Here is a 14,254-nt window from a genome sequence, read left to right as displayed (position 1 = left end):
CTGTATTGCATTTATATAATGTTGTAAGCATTGTTATTATTTATAAACACAAACAAAATTTAATTTTTTCATTTTTTCCTTGGGGATGCTGCAGTGTTTATGTACGGGCCGCGACTGCTATATACCCTTATCCCTTCTGGTAGCCAATCGTATGGTAAAATCAGTAGCCAATCAAATGTTTTATAAAAGATTTCTTTTTTATCTTACATAAGAAAAACATTTCTCATGTAAGATAAATTAGCACAGTTGATTGTTTGCAAATATTTCATGTTTAGATCATGAAATATTTGTTTAAAAATGATAGCCGTTAGAGGTTGATTGTCCTCTCATACTTTTTGATTGGAATTTGTACACAAGCTGTATTAATAACATTTTTTGTGCGAAATGCGGCTTTTTTTTTTTTTTTTTTTTTTTTTTTTTTTTTTTTTTTTTTTTTTGCTCGACGATGCGAGCCCTTTGTTAAAATTTCCATAGCTCACCACTGGGTACAGCTATCATGTTAAGCTTAATATACAATACAATGAGATTGCTAGTCCGGCAACTACAAGCAGATCACTAGAATGGGGATCCAACTTACCAATTTGGGATCTACTGTGTATAATTCACTGAGTAAGCAGCTACTATCGGATGTTGCACAAATACTCTACACCAGTGATGAAATGCTGGAAGCTGGCGATATGAATGCTAAGCACGCCATCTAGAACAATATAGAATCCTTAACGAATTCGCTGCCACTAGGAACATTACGATCTCATCACTTGAATCTGCGTATTGTGGAATGACCAGATACCCAGACAGTGTTGCATTCCGAAATGTTGTGCATCAAAACCAGTTACAGGTGGGAGACGACTTAGTTCGGACCTAATGCGTTCTTATTTTGAGTCAGATTGTGATAACATCTCAGATTGTCCATCTGCCATCAATGGGAAGCTTCGCTTAGCTTTCTTCACCTTCACTAGTCCGATACCAGCGATAAAATCGAAGACGGAAATTGACGTTACAGTGATGAGTTTGGAAAAGTAAATAACGTCAGCTTAATGAGTTACTTTTCCTGCTGTGCGAGCAAACCCTGACCAACTTCCGAAGGAAATTAAATCTCATCCGTGAAAAGAACAAAGCCAGACGATGCTACTACTGAACTTTCCCTCGAGATCTCCAGCAACAGGCCACGAACCTGGTCAAAGATCATTGTAGTCAGCAATGGGAAAGAATGCTCCAATCACTGCTGTCCGAATGTCAATCACTATGGAAACAGACTTTCTCAGAGATCGCAATCCCTTGCGATGGCAAGCAGGGAATTTTTTTTTTTTTTTTTTTTTTTTTTTTTTTACCTCGATATGAATAAAACAGGAACGTTCCCAGCTTTGAAAACAACCTCAACTACATTTTGCTGATCTAATTTTCATCAGGAGAGTGTACTGAACCGTTCTACGTAACAAGAAGATATCCGGTGAACTTTTCTTGCCGAAGTTCATGAAATTATCAAAAATCTTCATAATAAGAAAGCACTGAGTGGACTTGAACCTACATATAATGAAGTAACCAATATCAAATGCCTCCCACAGACTATTGTGCACATCGTTTGCCGTCATCCAACTCCGTTAATTTCCAACGTACTGGAAAATTGCCAACTTAATCCACAAATACGGGAAACCATTATAATTTCTTGAGAACTACCATCCCATCAACCTTCGGTCTTGTCTCGAAAAATATTCGAGCATGTAATTCTAATAAGATCGTAGGAAGTAAACAAAACTGACATCATTCCCGATGAACAGTTCGGAGTCCATTCGAGTTACTGCACAGGACAACAAATCCAAAGAATCTTCGATCCCATCAAAGTTAGTTTCAATTGAAAGCAGCCTTTTTTTAATTATCCAAACAAAATATGACAGTGTTTTTCTTTATACCCTCATCGGAGCTTATTTTCCAATCGATCTACCATTAGATCCTTTCTGAATGGTAGAAAATGTTTGGTACTTCTATTTCACAAGAGTACCAAACAGAAATAATTTAAGGGACTTCATTTCGCTGCCCATGTCAATTCGACCTGCTCCAAGGCAAAACAGTTGGTCAACTTTATCTCGTACTCAATCGGCGTAGCCCCTTAAGCTTTGAAAACAAACTACTTCACAAATCAACAATCAATCTTGACATATGGATGCCTGGAACAATTTGAATGGAAGTTTAACAATTTTCCCGGAATCACACGACAATCTGCAACACCGAAATACTACAGACCATTCAGAACAGTCTGCGCATGATATTTGATACCGCTTGGTTCATTAGGAAGTTCGCAACTTCACCGTAAGCCGAGATTTCCGACATGTGCACATTTCTAACGTAACACACTTAGCCAAGTACTTTACAAAGGCTGCTACTTACTCAAATGAACTAATCAGCCAAGCAGTAGACCGCTGTGAACAAGGTTTATGGAAATACAAATGCCCTAAAGCTACTCCTGATGTAAATTACAGTTCTACTGCCCACAGTGGACGAGGCGGGCTCTCCCGAAACAGTTCTACATAAAATGATCTCGTTGACTGATGTGGAGATTAAAAGCCACGGGTTTAATCCATAATACTATCGCTGTCATTACTCATTCGAGATTTTTTTTTGTACTTCAAAAGAAGTACTTTATATAGCATAAAAATAACAAACTTTTTTTTACGCAGCTAAAACCGTGATGATTGATATTGTGACAACATAAACAGACATTCTATGATCACGCTAGCTTTTATTATAGATGCGATTGGTTTGACGGCAAGTGACTAAATGAAGCAGCATTCCTATTGCACGTTTGTGGTAATTTCAATGGTTAATACTACTGGGAAAACAACTATTATAGAACTATAAAAATCGCCCAGGATCGACCACCATAATATCCATTTAATGTTTTAAGAAATCAAAGCTCATTTTTTCATTTTAAATACATTTAAATCCAAAAGTGAATCGTAACTTGAACGTAATACGCGACCAAATTCGTTAACTTTATCCCTAGAAATTTGCTTAAAATAGAATAACCTAGACTTTGTGTAAAAGCAATTACCACGTTAGCGAGAATTGATCAGGAATTCATTATTTTCTTGATAAATGATGGCATCTATAAACCCCACTTTGATTTATTTATGCAACCGCTCCGATTAGTAATGAAAAAAATATTCAGTGTTTAGTACGTCCGTTTTTATTCGACTGAGATAGTATTTATGTATGACGGATAATATTAAAATCTGCTAGTTTTGAAAATTGTAGAAATTTCTATAAAGCTTGACAATTATAAAAGTATAGATTGTTGTATACATGAATGATATGTCAAGAAAACCTGGAATTTGTTTTTTCGGTACTTTGAATTGAAAATTCAAAGTACCGAAATTAAGATGCTAAACAGCACATTTATGGAGTCTGCGCGACATCACCGAATGTCTCAAGTATTCATAATCTTGCTTTACTGATAAACCGTCCAATTTCTGATCTGATATTATACACTTTATAAGGACTGGCTTAAAGGGGCGAAGCAAGAATGCTTTTCATATTCCCCGTTATCTGTAGCGGTCAGTGTAGGGATAAGGTTATTGAGCTATTATTAAAGCTCTGATCATAGCAGGAGGGTAACAGCAATAGCCGAGCCTCAGTTAAAGCTTCATTAGCTACAGCATTGCTATCCATTACCCTCCAAGGGTATTGGATTGAATGAATCAATCAATCACCGTATGTGTAAGTAAAGGTGATATCTCAAAAATATCGGATATCGGATCGGACGATCTCTAGGCCACTCATTCGTGGGCGAAAGACCGTCCAAATCTCAGCGTTGGTTCTACTCAGTGAAACTCGATTACCGAGCAGAACCGCTCATATTCCGAGGAAAATAATTCACCGGCAAGTACCCCTAAGCGGGCCGTACCGGAGAACAATTTCCCCGGAGACTCAAAGTGCTCCCTTAGGGCAAAACCTAAGAGAGCGAACTCATTTACCCAGGATAACAGCAACAGCCGAACCTCAGTTAAACTTCACTGGTTCAGCATTGCCATCCGTTACCCTATATATAGGCATCTCATATAAAATCAGTCACCGACTATGTAAGTAAAGGTGAAATCTCAAAAATACGGACGATCTCTAGGCCACTCCATAGTGGGCGAAAGACCGTCCTAATCTCAGCGTTGGTTCCACTCAGTGACGGGCTCCCCGACCACTGAGCAGAACCGCTCATATTCCGAGGAAAATAATTCATAATTCACCGGCAAGTACCCCTCAGCGGGCCGTGCCGGAGAACACTTTTCCCGGAGACTCAAAGTGCTCCCTTAGGGCAAAACCTAAGAGAGCGAACTCATTAACCCAGGATAACAGCAACAGCCGACCTCAGTTAAACTTCATTGGTTCGGCATTGCCATCCGTTACCCTATATGGGCATCTCATATAAAATCGATCACCGACTATGTAAGTAAAGGTGAAATCTCAAAAATACGGACGATCTCTAGGCCACTCCATAGTGGGCGAAAGACCGTCCTAATCTCAGCGTTGGTTCCACTCAGTGACGGGCTCCCCGACCACTGAGCAGAACCGCTCAAATTCCGAGGAAAATAATTCACCGACAAAGCCCCTCAGCGGGCCGTGCCGGAGAACACTTTCCCCGGAGACTCAAAGTGCTCCCTTAAGGCAAAAACCTTAAGAGAGCTAACTCAAAAACTCATCGCCCAATGAGGTAACAGCAACAGCCGAACCTCAGTTAAACTTCATTGGTACAGCATTGCATTGTTGCCATCCGTTACCCCCAAGGGCATTAATGAATCAATCACCGACTATGTAAGTAAAGGTGAAATCTCAAAAATACGGACGATCTCTAGGCCACTCCATAGTGGGCGAAAGACCGTCCTAATCTCAGCGTTGGTTCCACTCAGTGACGGGCTCCCCGACCACTGAGCAGAACCGCTCAAATTCCGAGGAAAATAATTCACCGACAAAGCCCCTCAGCGGGCCGTGCCGGAGAACACCCTCCCCGGATACTCAAAGTGCTCCCTTAAGGCAAAAACCCCAAGAGAGCGAACTCAAAAACTCATCGCCCAAGTGGGTAAGAGCAACAGCCGAACCTCAGTTAAACTTCATTGGTACAGCTTTGCGTTGCTATCCATCACCCCCAAGGGCATTAATGAATCAATCACCGCATCTCACGGTCGACTGATTCCGATCCACTCTAATACACGTAACTAGTCTAATTCTTATAACTTTATGTTATTAATTTAGATATATGGTTTATAATACTTTCTGAAATTTTGTAGTTTGTTTAACCTAATTTTGGAAATAAAATTAATTAATTGAAATTAAAATTAAGGTTTCAAATATATTATTATTATAATATAATCCTTAAATAAAGGAATTATATATGTAAAAAAGAAATTATGCTTTTCGACATTTTTTGCAGTGCAAAACCTATTTAAAACTATATTAAACTATTTTTAAGCATTTTAGTTCTCAAGTTTTAGTATCAAAGCTGATTGTTTTAAAAGCTGTACAAAGCGCGGAAGAAAGACTATCACGATTCAAAAGAAGTAAATCATTACTTTATCCATCCTTGCATATTTCCCATTTTCGTTTTCCTAATTCCGTGTTTCTATTTAATTCGTTTTGTTTATATCCATCTTTAATTAGAATTGGCTCTAGGTATTCTGTTTTGCTCGTTATTTTTTTCCATGTTTTTTTTTTTTTTTCTGCTCTGAAAATTTTCTGATTGTTCTCTTCATTCTAATTTTCTTATCGCCAATTCTCTTGAATGCAAGCACATAAACACGAGTGTGTTGTGGGTGGAGGTATTTTTAGAAGTCGGTTTGTCTTCCACAGCCAAACTTTCTTTATGCTTTCTTAGTTCAATCCATTATTTTTCTTCCATCTCAAGAATGGCTTCATTCGATGATTCCCTCCCCCCCCCTCCCTGCTATCTTCCTCCTTAACCTAATATCCGAGTCACAATCCGACGAACTTCACAAAAATTCTTCTCCTTTTCCAAAGTTTCTCTCATGCAAGCAACAAGAACATCGAAGTCTTAACGCCAGAGATCGAAAAACACCGCGTTCCTCCTCTTTCCTTTTCCTCCCCCCCAACCCTCCCTTCCTTACAAAAGACAAGGATGATCTGCGATGACGTCATCTTAACGCGTATGTGTGTCTGCCGGTGATTCGGGTAGGATTATCATGCACTACACGCACGTGATCAATCTTGTCCCAATTCCGCACTGGAAATATGTCTCAACAATGCCGTATCGACAGAAAGGCCTGCGGTGTTTTGCATGTAAAAGAGTTTAAGGAGACGTAGAAAATTTTCCCTCTTTTTATTCTATTCTTCCCCCCCCCCCTTCTCGGTTCCAAATGTAGAATATAGATCGGTTCCTGAGTGTGCTGCATGGAAATGACAGGTCGTCAGATTCCTTTCGTAGTTCGCCTCCGGAGCGAGCAAAAAAAAAAAAAAAAAAAAAAAAAATCCGACTCTCCATCATTCTTTAGATGAATTCAAAGATATTACCTGAAGGAATAGGGGAGTTTTTCCATTTGAAAAACTCCATTAACTCAGGTAAGCATAGACATGTTTGCTGTCTAGCTAAGGACTCCCTACCAAGCAACTTTTCTAAAGGGGTAATTAGGGAGATCAGATTCTTTCGCTGGCAAAGCAGGCATTCTGGCAAATCATAATCGCCTAACATGGAAAGTACTAAAGTTGACAAAAAAATAGGACTCCAGGATCCTTCAGACGTTATAAAGAAAGAGAGAAATAAGAATGCCCTGAAGATGTGACAGACCCCTTCAGGTGTATTGACGTCCTCTATACTTTTAAGAATAAGCAAGGATAGTTTCCGGAAATGATCACTTTAACAGGAAGTGACCTCAGGCATTGGCTGAAAAACAAAAGGCTCTTCTGGCAAATGTTACTAGCCAGATATATAAAACTAATATGGAATTGATTCGACAGAATCAGAGTGCATACGATAACCGCATGCCTGGAGAAATAAAAGCGTCCTACTTATTGACGAATTAGTCATCTAAGTAATTGCTTTATTAGCAAAATCTGAAAATATAATTGATTAGTTTGGGATTATCATTAAAGAAAAAAAAACTAAGATTCTAAATTTATATGATATGAAGATCGTGGATGGGCTAAAAGGATTGCGGAAACTCTTTTGTACAGTGACTAGGAATTTTATTAAGACACCTCGGACTTCTAATAAGGCTATGGTCCTCCCTCTCCCCATCAGTGAAGAAAATCCTTCAACTAACATTATTACTAATATCTTGAAAATGTGCTCTCCTACAAGCAAGCCCATCAGCTTGTTTGTAACATAGCTATAATTGTTACGGTGGTGCATCATTGATTTAATTTAAAAAATTCAGTTCTGAACTCCTTTGGCAAAAAAAAAAAAAGTCTAGGTTCGAATCTCGTCTACAATGCGACGAAACTGGATTTTCAATGGAAAGAGCATTAGCCGACTCCAAGGAGGAGGCAGAGTTCTTCTTCCCGTAACCGGACGAATCAGTCAAGAGAATACACAAAAATATAATTAGGCATAACACTAACCATCTTATCCTAAAATTACTCTTCCGAAAGCAAAGGATATTTGGGACGTGGGCCTTGAGGATCTGTAAGTACCAAAGATTATCATTACCTTGAAATACACCAGCATCTCTTAAATTGATTTCAATCAAAAGTTAAAATTCGTAATCACCGTTATAAGGCAAAATTATTTGCTGTTTTCCATTGAATCTTTTACTGTAGACGAATTTTTATTACGCATTACGATATACTGTGGACACGCTAACCACTCGGCTAGCCTGCTGGCCGAGTGGTTAGCGTATCCGCTCTCCAGCCAAAAGGCTTGCGGGTTCGAATCCCGCTGTGGACATGGATGTTTGTAATTGCGGCGGTAGATGGCGTCGGTATAGTTGCGGTCAGTTGGTGGATTGTGAGTGGTGGAGAGCGAGCTGTAGAGCAGGTGCCCTCCCTCGATGAGTCTTTGGACTCTCCTGGAAGTGACTAATAATATGGGATTCTTGGAGGTATAAGAGGTTGCTAAATGATTCAAATTTCCAACCGTTGGCATTTGCGTTTCATTTGTGTCCAACCCTTTTCCTATAGACACGAGTCATCATCATCATCAGACATGAGTTTAATATTAAATTGGGATATTTCAATAGATTTCCTAACCTTAAGATTATTATGGAAAACCGATTCTGAACATAATGAACACACACGTCCTTTAAACACAGCTAACATCAGTATCATACTGATTGTTGAATCCATTCTAACCGTTCTTTGAAATAGTGTTCATTTTTATGCTATGCGACTCCCACTCACCTAAGGTTATGAGCCTATATAACATTAACACCGTGAGTGAGCTAAGATTTTTTTTTTTTTTGAATAATTTTATAATTTTTTTGATTTTTTATGAAGTCCGGAAACTCCACTCTTGAAATTAAATATGAAAGTTTTTCAAGCCACTTCAGACCTCAAATAGGCAGAGCGGCGGTCTCGCATCGCCCGATACCCAATGGTCTCATTTCTCACTTAAAGATATTCACAAACATCCAATCTACGGCAGGATTTGAGCGGATACGGTAACCCCTCTGCCAACCAGGCTAGCAGTTATGTATTTCCCGAAACTATAACCAACTTTTCAATAAAACATCAATACGTTCCTACTTAACTACTTTCTCATAGATGTCGCTGTTGAGCCATTTAGATTCTGTAACTTATCTTGTATGGGACTCTTAGTAAAAAGTACGCGATAACAAAATTAAAAAAAAAAAAACTAAAATTTCTATATAAATTCAAATTATAGCATTGGGAACAGTTTACTTACTAATCCCAAATTTCCTTTGTTGCAAATATATTCAGTTTTCAATAACCTAGCAAAACACAGAAGATTCATTACTGAAATCTTTATATAAACTACTCGACAGACTAATTACGTAATTCCACTTTGATTTACGTTTGATTACGGTCTTTGAAAGAATCGTTTATGGAAACTATCTGAACTCGTTAATGGTGCTTCGAAAAACAATCTTATGAAAGCTTCATTTCAAAGATTTCATGTCGATTTTGTAAACATCCACTTCAATTGGATACAAGTGTCTGTGTTAACGTCAGAGGCATTCGCTATGGATATTAAGTCTTAGAGGTTTACGTATCATGTTTCAAAAAAAAAAAAAAAAAAAAAAAGGGAAAAAAGCAGAAATAATTTAATTTTGAATTCTAGAAGCTAAAGAACTGAAAAAGAGTACCGCAAGGGTAGCAGATAGATGTTTATTATTAAAAAAAAAAATTCGTATGATATATATATACATAACACTTATAGTGAGGTTGTCATGGCAACCAGTGTCTGCATCAGTTGCCATGCCTACAATTATGCGCTGCCAAGAGATGAAATATTTATTATAGGTATTATTTCTGGGAAAATTCCCATGTTACTCCTCTTATTTTTACGGCTATTTTTCCTGCTTTCGTGTAGGAGTGCCCCTTTTTTTTAATGTCATTGGCTCTTTACTCAAGAATTCTTAGGGCATTATAGATGTATTTTAGAAACAAATATATGCAGAGTAATAGAGGAATAAAATTCGCACATACCTTTTTTTGTGGGTGTTGTTGGCAGTCTTCTTTCTGCGATGTGCATAACTCGCCCACTTTTTCCAAAACCTACTTGCCTTTTTAACACCCCAACATATATTTGTTATATGTTAGGTTGCATATATTTATCTCTAAGATACATCTATAATGCCCTAAGAATTCTTGAGTAAAATGCCAATGACATTAAAAAAAGGGGGCACTCCTACACGAAAGCAGGAAAAATAGCCGTAATAATGATAATTATTATTTTTTTTGTTACATATATACAAAAGAAATATGCAAACTTTTAATTTTTGGTATATATTTTTAACACTTAATATTAGTTTTAACCCCATTTATTCAAAAATATGGCTTTTGGCGAAGTAGATTGAAAAATTAACGACTGTTTTAAAATTTATACAAGCAGAATCTAATTACTTAAATTCAGTTAGCACATAAGAGTACGGTTAAGTACAGTTGTTTTAAAATCTAAAAATTAAAGAGTTTCGAAACAAACGCACATAACGTCTTTTTGTGCGTATTATGTTAACGGCAAATATTAAAAAAAAAAAAAAATCTTTAGAGCAGTTAACGTTATCGATTTTTTTTTTGTTCATCTCGCTAATCGAAGTGATTTTTCCACAATATACCATTCCTTGATTAACGTGATTTCTTTTTGCGCGAATCCATAAAATAGCCATAACAAAACGTATGATGAAAGATCCTCGGACGTTTGTCTTTACTAAAAATTATAGGACAAATAATTAAATTACATGTAGAAAATGAAATGAGTGGGGCATTAACTAAGTATGTAATTCTACAATACTATAAAGGAGCATCAGAACCACATACAAGTTGAGAAGTTTTAGGATGCAGGAAATTCAAATTTCAAAAAAAAACAAAACAAACTATTTAATGATTTCATATCATATCAAAAATAAATGAGAGAAAAAAAAAATCACTTAGCAAAGTAACTGTGCTAATCAAGAGGGAAACGTAGGCCTGGAATTTCGAGATATGCGACCAGTTCAGAACAAGCACTGAAACCTAGATTGAAATAAAATATACGAACTTTGTTGTTTTGCAAATTTCTAATTATAGTTATCTATGTAGTTTGGAAGTGAAGTGAAGGTCTATGGTACTCATAATATATAGCAACGGCTTCTTTAATAAATCGTTCCTTTTTGATTCGTTCAATATTATTCTCGAAAATATGGGATTACTATGTATTTTTTTCATTCTTTAGGAAAGCAGTAAATCAAATGCTGTCACTCAGCAAAGTTGGTCACACAACAATACATTAATTTCACAATGCACACGCAGCCCATCCAGATAAGAAATTTAAAAAGAAAACAATAATTGTTGATTTTTTTGTTGTTAGAAGATTAAGAGCAACTAAACGAATAGGAATTTATCATCCGCTTATTTTTTATCCTGAAATCTTTAACGAATTTTGTTTAATATTGCTTCTTATACTGTATACAATAAAATGCAATAAGACATATTACAATGTTTTCTATACGTCAAGTTCTTCAGGAAATATACACACACACAAACAATAAATTAAAATAACGGAAAGCAAGGGTAGTTCTTTCCAGTTTTTTTTTACTTTCGTTTGATATTAATTTTAATGTAATTCCTTACTTGGGTAGAAATACTCTCACATGTTTAAGTTCGTGTGTCATTTAAATGCAAGATGAATAATTTATCATGTGCAATCCAATTATGTGTCACGCAATCTAGTTCGTTGCTAGATAGCATTATTCGAAGAAGACCAAAACAAGCCAACAAAACAAGAAATATTCCAAGAGATTTTCTCACAAAATAATCGCATGTGTTCGGAAATGAAAAAAATGCAGTAGAAATACCGTGCAGGATTTAATCCACACTTCTCCATGATGCTCAAATGGGAAAAAAAACAATGGGGGAAAAAGGTCAATTTTTTTTAGTGATGATCTACAGCATAATTCCTAAAATATGCTGCTTGTAGGACGATTAGCAATAACAATTAAGGGTATATATATATATGGCTGTTTGCTTACTTGGGAAATGGATTAAAACTAGGTTTATATTTAAAATAGCTTGGTATCTTTAACACACACACACACATTAAAGGCAAGGGGCCACTATAAGCTATGTATTACTTAAAACTTGGTATTTCTAGCCTGGCTCCGACTGATGAGACCACAATAAAGATCGAAACCGGTCTGAATAGTGGTCCCTTGCCTTTAATGCTTAGCATCATACATCTCCTCAATGAGATGGGCTTTGCATTAAGGGTAAATATCAAGAATAGTGATCAGAGCTTATTCCACCTTTACCACGAGTTGCCTAAGACATGCACTACGTATGGGTCAGTTAGACTGGCACTACTTGCAGGCGCAAACTTGACTTACTTGGGAAATGGATTAAAACCATGTTTTATATTTAAAATAGTTGGGATCTTTAACATATATTATACCCAAGTTAAAAAACTTTCTATATATACCGACAAGGAAATAAAGTTTATAAGAGATTGCTGAAAGACATGAGTAAAGAATTGTTCAAATTAAACAAGAAACATTATGCAGTATTTCACAAGAAATATGACAGTAAAAAAAGCTTCCTTGTTTAAGTACTTCATAGTGGCCTTGATATTTCAGGATGAAATGACGCAGTACTGTAGCTTCTTTCAACCATGTATGAAATTGCATAAGTACTATCTAGTGTTTGTGTCATTTTTTGTACTATGCAAAAAGCATCTGAAAATAACCATCTGAAAGTGCAAGTATGTATTATAAATAACAACATCAAATGAGTTAATGTGGTTTATTTTGCACAGGTCTGGATACCAGCATACACTGCATATTCATTCGAAATACTTAATTCCAGGCTCAATCAATTTTTTTTTGTTTTTTGTTTCATCACATGCACTTTTGTATGGAGTCTGTTATTTTCCATGTAACAATGTTGAATGTATTAGCTTCACCAACAGAGATTGAGCAACGACAAAAGGAAAAAAGGTTCTGTTGTCATGGTTACATTCTACTAGACGCTATAAATGTCGATTTCTTGTATTCTGAATTTAGTCATTCGAAATGGATTTAATGTTATGCTATCATGTGAATAACAACAATGAAATACTGTTGCAAATAAAAAAAACGATTCGTTAGATTTCTTTTTCTTCGATGAAAAAATTACGTCACAGAAATAATAAAAATGCCTAACAATTAAAGATTTACCGTTATGCATTAACAATGGGAAAAAAAAGTCAATTTTTTTAGTGATGATCTACAGCATAATTCCTAAAATATGCTGCTTGTAGCAGACGATTAGCAGTAACAATTAAACATTAAAAGCGTAGGAAGTTATTGTACAATTTAATGCTCCTATATATCTTTGTTAACCGCAAACTGCAACCAAAACGGAGTTTTTTTTTTTTTTTTTTTTTCTGTGATATTATATTGCATCCTTCAAACTTCTTTAAGTCCCAGATTTTTTCCCAGAAATATTCAGTGCAATTGGGTCATATTTAGAAAGTAAACGCTTTCAATATATTTCGATATAGAACAAACAAGTAAAGAAACTTCTAGAAAACTTCTATGTTTGTCCAAATGTAGAAAGTACAGGACTTACTCATTAAACTCGATATTCCTGGACTCTGATTGGTTCTTATCATAGACGTCTCTCTGTTCTTCTACGGGACATGAATTTACAAAAAGTGGCGTACTCCTGGACACTTGTTTTTGCAAATATGCAAAGTTGCGATCGCTTACCGAACATGTTCGGTAATAATAATGCCGTTGGATAATCACGACAGGGGATGGGATCCTCGCATCGAAGACTGCTGAGCATCCAGGATAGCAGCCGAGGACCACCGCGCATCTAGCTGAGGCTAGGCTGGGAATACGTACTGACGCGGTGTGACTACTCCGTTACTTGCTGGTCTTCCGTTGTTGCTAACGCCCTCTGGTTGCGTCCGTAATCTGTTTCATGGGCGAGTTTGAATAGGGAGTTAGGAGGTGGGGTTGACAAGCAATAATGACTCAAAATGTTAAGATTTCGGATGTTTACAATAAGGGAGTTACCACTTAGATGAAGGTTCATTGAAGTATAAATGTTTTTAAGTAACAGTTTCCTCTTATTCGCCTCCCCCGCCTTTTATTTAATATTTTTTTAAACGTAAAGGACAGTACCAAATAGGTATGTTTCTATTGTATCTACAATAGTCTGTCTAGTGGCTTTATTTCCAATATTTTTTTTTCTGTCGGTTATTTTTGCAATAAATAAGCCATTCGCATTAGTTTTCTCTCCGTGTATTTAATATTATTTTCTTCTTTCTTAATTCTACCAAGTTGTTGCCATGGTTTCCATTTCCTAGACAAAATTGATTCGGTTGGCATGGGGATTTTGTTGTCAGTATGACATAAGAAAATGGTTAAAAACTTCTTAAATTCCAGATAAAAACACAGACAGATTTTTTATATATATATATTTTCCCTCCTTGGGATAAACACAAACAAAAGTTCTTTTTTGGCAATGTTTCAGTGTTTTCCCAATAAATAGCAGAGTAGCCATGCCCTCTTGATAGTATGTAGGATTAAACGTATGCTTTGACTTGAGGGAGGGCGGGCCCGAAGCTAAAGACCTTCCTTGTGGTTAGTGGCTTCAAATTAACGAAGCGAAAACATCG

At 36.4% G+C, this 14,254-nt stretch overlaps 1 protein-coding gene across 1 annotated transcript in view; it reads right to left on the bottom strand.

Annotated features, from left to right (window-relative positions):
* Positions 1-13,304, bottom strand: part of LOC150094769 (acetylcholinesterase-like) — a 146,505-nt gene extending 133,201 nt beyond the window's left edge. The window contains exon 1 of the mRNA XM_090411617.1: positions 13,198-13,304. The gene's annotated coding sequence lies outside the window, so the exon portion shown is untranslated. The remainder of the gene's footprint in view (positions 1-13,197) is intronic.
* Between the last annotated feature and the right edge of the window lie 950 nt (positions 13,305-14,254).

Source organism: Typopeltis vanoorti, chromosome 21 (genome assembly GCF_054136105.1).
Source record: "Typopeltis vanoorti isolate ZY-2024b chromosome 21, IOZ_Tvanoo_1.0, whole genome shotgun sequence".
In the NCBI taxonomy this organism is placed as follows: Eukaryota; Metazoa; Arthropoda; class Arachnida; order Uropygi; family Thelyphonidae; genus Typopeltis; species Typopeltis vanoorti.
This window is presented reverse-complemented; position numbering and strand designations above follow the sequence as displayed.